The sequence below is a fragment of the Arachis hypogaea genome, chromosome 9, assembly GCF_003086295.3.
Source record: "Arachis hypogaea cultivar Tifrunner chromosome 9, arahy.Tifrunner.gnm2.J5K5, whole genome shotgun sequence".
Taxonomy (NCBI): Eukaryota; Viridiplantae; Streptophyta; class Magnoliopsida; order Fabales; family Fabaceae; genus Arachis; species Arachis hypogaea.
This window is the reverse complement of record NC_092044.1, coordinates 102,714,095-102,724,053: the sequence shown is the minus strand read 5'-3', so window position 1 is coordinate 102,724,053 and position 9,959 is coordinate 102,714,095. Positions and strand designations below refer to the sequence as shown.

At 40.9% G+C, this 9,959-nt stretch overlaps 1 pseudogene; it reads right to left on the bottom strand.

Moving 5' to 3' along the window:
• Positions 1-8,001: 8,001 nt before the first annotated feature.
• LOC114924457 (2-hydroxyisoflavanone synthase-like) lies at positions 8,002-8,493 on the bottom strand (annotated as a pseudogene).
• Between the last annotated feature and the right edge of the window lie 1,466 nt (positions 8,494-9,959).

The window sequence follows — 9,959 nt, the reverse complement described above, 5'->3', positions numbered from 1 at the left end:
GCTTCAACAACAGCAATGTATTCTGCCTCTGTAGTAGACAAAGCAACACATTTCTGAAGTCGAGATTGCCACGACACAGCTCCCCTTGCAAAAGTCATCATATAACCAGAAATAGACTTTCTTGAATTAATATCCCCAGCCCTATCCGCATCTGTGTAAGCATCCAATATAGGTTGGCCACTCCCAAAGCATAAACAAACTCTGGAAGTACCATTAAGGTATCTGAGAATCTACTTCACTGCTTGCCAGTGTTTCTTACCAGGATTAGAGAGAAACCGACTAACAACTCCAACGGCATGAGCAATATTCGGCTTGGTGCAAACCATAGCATACATCAAACTGCCAACTGCAGATGCATATGGAATCTTATTCATTTATGCTTTCTCTTTCTCACTTGTAAGACATTGCTGCGAACTCAGCTTGAAATGACTAGCAAGTGGAGTACTAACAGGTTTGGAATTACTTATGCTAAACCTCTCTAAAACCTTCTCAATGTACTTCTGCTGCGACAACCACAATTTTCCATTCTTCTTGTCACGAGTGATACTCATGCCAAGGATTTTCTTTGTAGGACCCAAATCCTTCATAGCAAAGGATCTGTTCAAGTTTTTCTTAAGACTTTCGATCTTCTTAGTGTCATGAACAACAATCAACATGTCATCAACATAAAGCAAGAGAATTTAAAATCACCATCAGAGAATTTTTTAACATACACACAATGATCAAAAGAAGTCTTACTATACCCATGACCTTCCATGAAGAAATCAAACTTCATGTACCACTGCCTTGGCGCTTGCTTCGACCCATATAAGCTCTTCTTCAACTTGCATACAAGATGCTCCTTTCCTTTAACCTCGAAACCCTCTGGTTGCTCCATGTAAATTTCTTTATCTATGTCACCATGAAGGAATGCAATCTTCACATCAAACTGCTCAACCTCTAAATTCAAGTTAGCCTCCAATTCAAGCACAACTCAAATAGAGGACATCTTCACAACTGGAGAGAAAATCTCCTCAAAATCAATACCTTTCTTTTGCTCAAAACCTTTCACAACCAATCGAGCTTTGTACCTTGGCCGTGCGACATTTTCTTCTGCTTTCAATTTGAACACCCATTTATTCTTGAATGCTCTTTTGCCCTTCGGCAACTTCACCAATTCAAATGTATGATTCTCATGCAAGGATTTCATTTGCTCTTGCATGGCCTTCAACCAATCTTCTTTATGCTCATCAGACATAGCTTCCTAGTAGCTCTTTGGCTCCCCAGTCTCAGTGTTCATCACATACTCATGAGGAGAATATTTCTGAGAAGGATGATGCTCTCTAGTAGATCTTCTCAATTCAGGCTCAATTGGTGATTCAGGTGGAACTTCAACATCTGGTAGAACTTCTACATCTGGCACCTCAAGTTGAGGTGTAGGTTCATCATGTAAATCATCACCATCATTATCAACTTGTACATCTCCCCCATCAACGGGAGGTCTAGTGGAAGGACCAGATTCATCATCAGCAGAACGTCTAATAGTTATAGTAGGCTTATCTGTCTTCTCAAGATCTTCAATAGTTTGGTCTTCAAGAAAAATCTCATCTCGGCTTATAATTATCTTCTTGCTCACCGGATCCCATAATCTATAACCAAAGTCTTTGTGATCATAACCGATGAAGATACACTGCTTTGACTTCCCTTCAAGTTTAGACCTTTCATCTCTTGGAATGTGAACAAAAGCTCTGTAGCCGAACACTCTCAAGTGACTATATGAGACATCTTTCTGTCCCAAAACTTTCTCTGAAATATCACAATTTAGTGGAACTGAAGGAGAAAGGTTGATCAAATCTACTACAGTCCTCATTGCTTCACCCCAAAAGGATTTAGGCAACTTTGCATGAGAGAGCATGCACCTGACTCTATCATTGATAGTGCGATTCATTCTCTCTGCAACTCCATTGTGGTTAGGAGTCTTAAAAACTGCATTCTCAAGCTTGATCCCATATCCTTTACAATACTCTTCAATGGACCCCTATATTCACCACCATTATCTACTCGAACACATTTCAATTTCCTTCCTATTTCTCTTTCAACACTTGCATGAAAGTGTTTGAATATACCAAGCACCTGGTCCTTAGATTTCAAAACAAAATCCCACACTTTTCGAGAATAATCATCAATAAAAGTAACAAAATATGATGCACCACCTAGTGTCTTAGCATCCATAGTGCAAACATCAGTGTGAACTAAATCTAGAACATGTGATCTACTATGAGGTCCAGAATGATAAAATGATACTCTAGCATGCTTTCCAACAAAATAATGAGTGCAAGTATTTAAAGTTGTACCTTTCACGGGAAGTGAGTGCTTCTTGGCCAAGACGCTTATTCCTTTCTCGCTCAAATGACCAAGACGTATATGCCACAAATCAGAAGAGGAATCATCAGCTACATTCACATCTTCTTTGCACAACTTTGCTTGCAACCGATAGAGAGTAGTGAGACTATTATCTTCTCTAGCAACAATGAGAGCCCCTTTGGTAATTTTGCATTTTCAACTACAAAAGGAAGTGCAATACCCCTCTTGATCCAATGCTTTCATTGAAATAAGATTGAACCGCATATCTGGTGCATGCCTAACATTCTTCAACTGCAACTTGCATCCCATGTTGGTTTCAAGCCAAATATCACCCATACCAATGATATCACACACTTCTTTATCTCCCAATTTAATCTTGCCAAAAATTTTAGCAGTATAGGAAGTGAAAAATTCACGCCTCGGAGTGACATGACATGAGGCACCAGAGTCCATAATCCAAGTGGAATCATCACAGACAAGATTAACATAATTTTCATCATATATGATAAGAACATCTTTATAAACAATAGCAGCAGTCTCTTTATCACTATCTTTACCTTTGTCTTCGTTTTTTCCCCTTGATTGTTCTCTTTTAAAGAACCTACATTACATCTTGATATGCCCTGGCTTGCCACAATGGTGATAAATAAACTCCTTTCTTGGCTTGTACTTTCCTCTTGACTTACTTCGACTCTCTGACTTGTCAGAACTGTGAGGTTTTCTAATTTGACTTCTCCCCCGTGACTCTGAAACAAGTGCTTCTGACTGGGAGGAGGCATTAGTCAAACATCGCTCTCTTCTTCTGGCTTCTTCATTCAACATGCTCTCTTTAACCATTACTAATGTCAACTTCCCATTGGGAGCTGAGTTAGTCAGTGTCAAAATCTGAACTTTCCAACTATCAGGTAAAGAGCTCAACAACAACAAGGCTTACAACTCATCATTCAAAGTGATTTCATTATTTGTCAGTTGATTCACTGTCTCCTAAAAAATGCTCAAGTGCTCCGGCATTGATTTACCTTCAACATATTTCATATTGACAAGATTCCTAATCAAGAATACTTTATTTTTCACATTCTTCCTCTCATATAACTCCTTCAGTTTATTCCACATCTTCTCAGCATTCGTTTCGGTGTCCACATGTGGATACACGCTAAGATCAAGCCATTGCCTAATTAAAGCAACTGCCTTTCGATTCAGCTTCTTCCAATCAGCATTATATTTAGTACCTTTGGATTTATCCCCCTCCACAGGATCATACAAGTCCTTGCTATACAACATATCTTCCATGAGTGTCTTTCAAATTGAAGAAATTTGAGAATTTAATTTGACCATATTCAGTCCATGAGTATTTTCCTTCATTTAATCAGCATAGAGATAAACAACCTCGCTCTGATACCACTTTATTGGGAAAACTCAACAAAGGTTCAAAACAAGAACCTGTCTAACAGTAGAACCACCCAAAAATAATTTTTCCACAAGATGTGCGATTAAATAGGCAATACCAAAGATACTCCAAGCAGCAAATATAATGGCAGAAATTAAATAAGCAGACACTAGAATTTTAACGTGGAAAAAACCCCCCAAAAGAGGGACAAAAAACCCACTAGACCTAGTCCAGTAAAATCTTTCACTGTCAAAATAATGGGTACACAAACAGTCTTCCTAGTAACACTAGGGCATCTCAACAATCAACAAAATACATCATCAAAACTGATGAAATCAACATAAACCCTCTACAAAAGTGGATATCTCAAATAAGCCAAAGGAGAAGGTAATACAACTAGCAAGTTATACCCTAATGTTCATCTTTACACCAGGAATAATATACTGAATTTTCATAAGAAATGAAGTAATTTTACCGATTTAATCGAATAAAAAATGGCTTACTCTTTTCCCCTAGTTTTCTCTTCTCCCTCGACGTCGAAAAGCTTTCTCTCTTCCCTCTGTTTTGCTTTGTTTCAAAATGAAAGACATACCTTCTTTCTCTTGCTTCGTGGCTTTAGCCACTCTGTTTCTTTATTTCTTTTTTTTTAAAACTTGTGGGCCCCACTTGGTTAGGGACCCACTAACAATAGATTATCTTATGCTTATGCTTATGCTTATTCAAGACATGATACCTCGTAAAAAAGTAAAAAGAAGCCATTGGTTTTTCAAAAACAAGTATTCATTGATATGAAAAAGATTATAAGTAGTTCATTTGGCCTAACAATAATAACAAAAATGAGATTTTCTAAAAAAACTAAAATCACAACCAACATCCAAATTCTAAATATGAGAGAAAAAAAAACTAATATAGAAAAACATAAAACTAAAATCTTTTTATTGAAAGAGTTAATAACAAATACATGAAGTTTCTTTTGTTTTTCTTTCTGTTCTTTTTTCAAGATGAAAAGTCAACAACACCATAGAAGGAAAGAGAAGCAATAATGATAAAGTTCTCTTTTTTATAGTAAGAGCACTAATTTTTTTTGAGAACTGAATGAAGAGTAAGAAATAAAATACAACAAATAGGATCTTGTTAACTACAATTAAGAATGCAAATTTTAACTACAATTAGGTATGTTAAAGTAATTGGCATAATGATTTCTTGTAGCTAATCCAATCTATATACGTTAATACACATATGTAACAACAAATTGGATCTTGTTAAGTCTGAATTATTGCATGTTCATACACTCTTGTGACTCAGGAGAGGCAGAGAAGTTGTTATAGTTTATCTTAGACTCAATTCTGTTATGATATGAGTGGCTGCTATAGTTTGTTAGAGTTGGTAATAACAAATTCCGATAGAATCCATCAAATATAATGGAAACAACATGATCGTGTATTAATTGTACATTTCCTCACCTTTGCTGAGATATGGGAAAAGATCACATACATCTTCTCTATTTTCAAGAACCAGGATTCAAAGCTTCAAGTGTTAATTGTGGGCAGTCAAGAAAATTGGCATCATTACAAAATATATGGCATGTGTTTGCCAAGGTACCATAGTCACCATAGTCTTCTGTATAAGATAATGTTTGAAAGTTGATACATATATGATTATGAGATGAGATATCATATTGTACAAGATGTCTTTGGTACGGGTTGAGAGATGGATCAAGAACTTGCGGGTTGAGGCAGATGCCGGATCACTTGACTGGAGTGATGGGGAGAGGTACCTACAAAGACACTCCGACGCTCAAGTTAGAACGGATCTGAGAGGTATAAGGTGTGAGGAATGAATGAATACCTAGAGGGACCTGGGTCCTCTATTTATAGATGATGATAGCTATCTTATCTTATCTTGTTTGGCTAAGATAAGGGAGACATTTGAATTCGAAAGTTGGTTAGGAGCTCTGGTGGGCCGGTTCTAGGCCTTCTAGAAGGGCGAAGCGGGTCGGACCTGGGTAACCGGGTTTGGAGACCATTTCAGACGTAGGATCCGTAGGCCGGATTCGTAACAGTTGTCCCCCGGAGCGAGAGAGTGAGGGTGCTCGGTCTCATCGCTGGAGGAACCTTTTCCTCGCCGTTTATGGGTTGGCAAGGAGATTGTTATTTGGTTTTTCCAGTCGAGGTCGAGGATTTGGGGAGTTCCTGGCCGTTTCATGGTCAAACAAAGAGCATGTTGTTTGGGCGTCTCATCACATGCCGGGTTTGATGACCGTTCGATAGTGCCATTATCGGCCTGAGACTTCATGATTAGGATCTTGGTGAAGATGACGGCGAATAGGTTGTTGATCGTCTTTTTTCCGAAGATGATGTTGTAGGCAGTGGAGTCCTTGAGGACCACAAACTCGGAGAGGATGGTCTTCCTCTGGCTTCTGGTTCTGATGGTTAGTGGTAACACTATGGAATCATCCGGTTTGAGAAACTTGTCTCTGAGTCCGGTAACCCAGTTGTGGTGGGTTTGCAGATTTTCCTTTCAGAGACCCAGCTTGTCAAAGGCTACTCTAAAGAGGATGTTGGAATCAGCTCTGGCGTCGACCAGTATTCTTTTCACAAGTCTGGTTCCGACTTTTGTCGAGATGACGAATGGAGCGTCTTTCGCCGAAGTGCCGTGTTGGCAGTCATTGGGAAAAAATGTGATTGCTACTAGAACTGACGAGATTGGTGCTTGGTTTCTTACGGCTAGGACTTTGAGATCCTTTTTTATTGTTGATTTTGACTTTTTCAGTGCGTCCTTTCCAATGATGACATTTATGATTATGGTGGGGTCAGTTTCTAGACTTTCTTGGGATGCCTATCGTATTGTCTTCGAGTTGCGTCCTTTACGTTCTTGTGATCTTTCTCTTTCAGATCTCCGAGATTCTCGAATGATTTTTACAAACTCAGGGAGTTTGCCATTCGAATGTCTTATTCGAGGGCATTTTTAGGTCGAAGCAATCTTGGATTTTATGCACATATCATCAGTGGTAGTTGCAACTTGTTGCCACCTGTCCATTACTTTAGCTATCGCGCTTTCGTAAGGATACCTCATTCTGCTATTTGGTGGCAGATGTCAGTGATGAGCGCAAGTAGGGGGTGTAGTTCGAGAACTTTCCAACCCTGTGTGGTCGGTTGGCGTTCACGGGTTTGAGGTGCTCTTTTGGTGTATCTCTTGGTGGTGGGTTACTACGAGGTGTCGTGTTACCGTGCTGCCATGTTGGCGGCCACAACTTGGCTTACCTCTTCGCCATTTATGTATTCACTTGTGATGCTTTGAATTTTGTGCATGGTCCAAACTAGTTTGGTAGTGAGGTATTTCTAGAAGTCTTCATTTATGAGGCCGTTGGTTAGATAGAGACTGACGACCGAGTCCGTGAGTTTGTCGGTCGTTAGGCACTCATCATTAAACCCATCGAGGTATTTTCTTGTGGATTCATCTTCTGTTTGGGTGATTCCGAGCAACATGATGGGGTGTTTTGCTTTGGTGATCCTGGTGGTGCACTGAGCCATGAATTTTTTGGAGATGTCATGAAAGCTGGCTATGGAGCCGTTTGGAAGAGCGTTGAACCATTTGATTGCGAAGCCGGCTAAGGTTATCGAGAAGGCCTTACACCGGACCATGTCGGCGGCTCCTTCCATGTTCATCCTGGCCTCGAAGGCCGTTAGGTGTTCTTGGGGATCTTTAGTCCTGTCGTATTTCATGTCAGTGGGCTTGTTGAAGTCCTTCGGGAGTTTGGCTCTCAAGGATTTTTCTGTGAACGGGATGGCTTCCATTATCACGTGCATGTTTCCTGCTCGTTTGGCCTCCTAATGGTGCCGTCGATCGTCTTCTCCGCGTCGGCATTTCGGATCTAGAAAAATGCTGCGGTCGTGCCGTTTACTGTGTCGTTGCTCAGGCGGCCTGGTGTTCCTGGTATTGCAGTGAGATCATGTCCTGGAGGTTACTTGGCTTGCGTGCTCCCGGTGGTACCATTCTTTGGGTGGCCTTTGGGGTTTTGCACCCTGAGGCACAGCTCTTGGATTATCTGGATCGCGTTCTCTCCCAGGCCGTCGGGTGGCCGGGCTTCAGTGGGAGGACGGTTGTCTTCTCTCGGTTATTGCTAGGTTGGGGTTGGTTGGCGATGTGCCGCACTTGTTATCCTCCCGTGGGTGGGAGGAGTGTTATCTTGGAGTTCGAGAGTTGGGCTTCGTGGGTTTGAGTTGGGGTGTTGGCTGGAGGATTGCTCCTCAAGGTTCTCCGTCATGCCGTCACGATTTGGCAATCCCCCGTATCTGTGCAAGAACCTTGAGAACTTTCTTGATTTCTTGGCTCCTGAGAGGTTTGAGCTTGGCCACGGTGGTGGCGTTAAGGAGGTCGTTCATGATGAACTTCCTTATGAATTTTCAGTAAGGTTCGAAGGGGGGATCATGGCGACAGAGTTGTCAAAGGTGAGGTGGCGGATGCACAGGTTTGGAACCTGGTGTTGAAGGAGGTGCCCTCGTGGGTTTGGAGGGAGAGCTTGAAGAGTTCAAAAGAAGAAGCAACCACAGTAGGCATGGAGCCGAAGTAGAGGGAGAAGATGGGGCCATGGCGCTTGGAGAGACGGATGAGGGAGTGGTGAATGAGAGGGTCCAAGAGGTGGAGGTGTCCCACTAAAGGGAGGCGAGACTTTGGGCTCAGAGGATTTAGAATTTCACCGTTGGAGAAGGGCAAAGGTGCATAAAGAGTGTTATCACTAAGAAGGTGATTGCAAGTAACATTGTTTCTTTGGGATTTCGCCGTTGGAATAGGGTGAAGGTGTGATATCACTGCAAAGGTGACGCAAGTTAAAGAAACATTATTCCTTTTTGCTCTCAGTTACAAGCAAGAAATCAAGTGAATGAATTTGAGGATTGCTCTTCTGGGTTATCCACCATGCCGCTACGACGTTGCAAATTTCCCATAGACGGCGCCAATGACCAAGATGTCTCTGGTACGGGTTGAGAGATGGATTGAGAACTTGTGGGTTGAGGCAGATGTCGGATCACTTGACTGGAGCAATGGGGGGAGGTACCTACAAAGACACTCCGACGCTCAAGTTAGAACGGATCTGACAGGTATAAGGTGTGATGAATGAATGAATACCTGGAGGGACCTGGGTCCTCTATTTATAGGTGATGGTAGCTATCTTATCTTATCTTGTTTGACTAAGATAAGGGAGACGTTTGAATTCAAAAGTTGGCTAGGAGCTCTAGTGGGCCGGTTCCAGACCTTCTAGAAGGGCGAAGCGGGTCAGACCCGGGTAACCGGGTTCGGGGACCATTTCGGGTGTAGGATCCGTGGGCCGGATCCGTAACAGTTACCCCCGGAGCGAGAGAGTGAAGGTCCTCGGTCTCATCACTGGAGGAACCTTTTCCTCGCCGTTTGTGGTTTGGTAAGAAGATCGTTATTTGGTTTTTCCGGTCGAGGTCGAGGATTTGGGGAGTTCCTGGCCGTTTCATGGTCAAACAAGGAGCATGTTATTTGGGCGTCTCATCACATGCAGGGTTTGATGACCATTCCAAAGAAAGGCCCGGAGATCGAGTTTGGAACACATATAAATTACATATCAACGTATTGTAGAAAAATCTTAAAATGTGACTAGCCATATTTTTCCAATTAGTCTAAATTAGGAAGTACGATAAATATTTATTTTTCTTGCTCAAAATGCACGCCAATATTTCTAGCTTTGTCTCAAAACTCAACTCAAACAGAACAACGAAAGGTTTTTATGCTAAGTTCTAATTAAACTTTTATAATCAAATTATAATTTAATTTAATTTCTTTTTATGCACCTGCTAAGCTTGCTAATTAACTGTTTCTGGTTGTAAATTAAGTGGAGGAATATCATTTTTCTTTTTTGCAATATCATAATAGACTGTTGATTTTAGTAGTTACTTATCCACTCGACTACCTGTAAAGAAAGTTATTTATGTTTAAAAGTATTTAAAATTAAAGAACCAAAGTCTTCCCATATAAGCCAAACTAAGTTTACTTTATGTAGACAAGTGTATCAGCTAAACATAGAGCTATGGTCTTGTTGAGTACGGAATTGATAGATATTCAATTAGTTTAGATAAATTAATCAGTAATTCAACCCAAAATTAACGTATAAGGAAGGATAGATTAGACTTTAGACACCAAAAAGGGAAAATTTGTGGAGGCAAACTAGCATGTATACATGATGTGAAACAAGTTAAAGATAGAG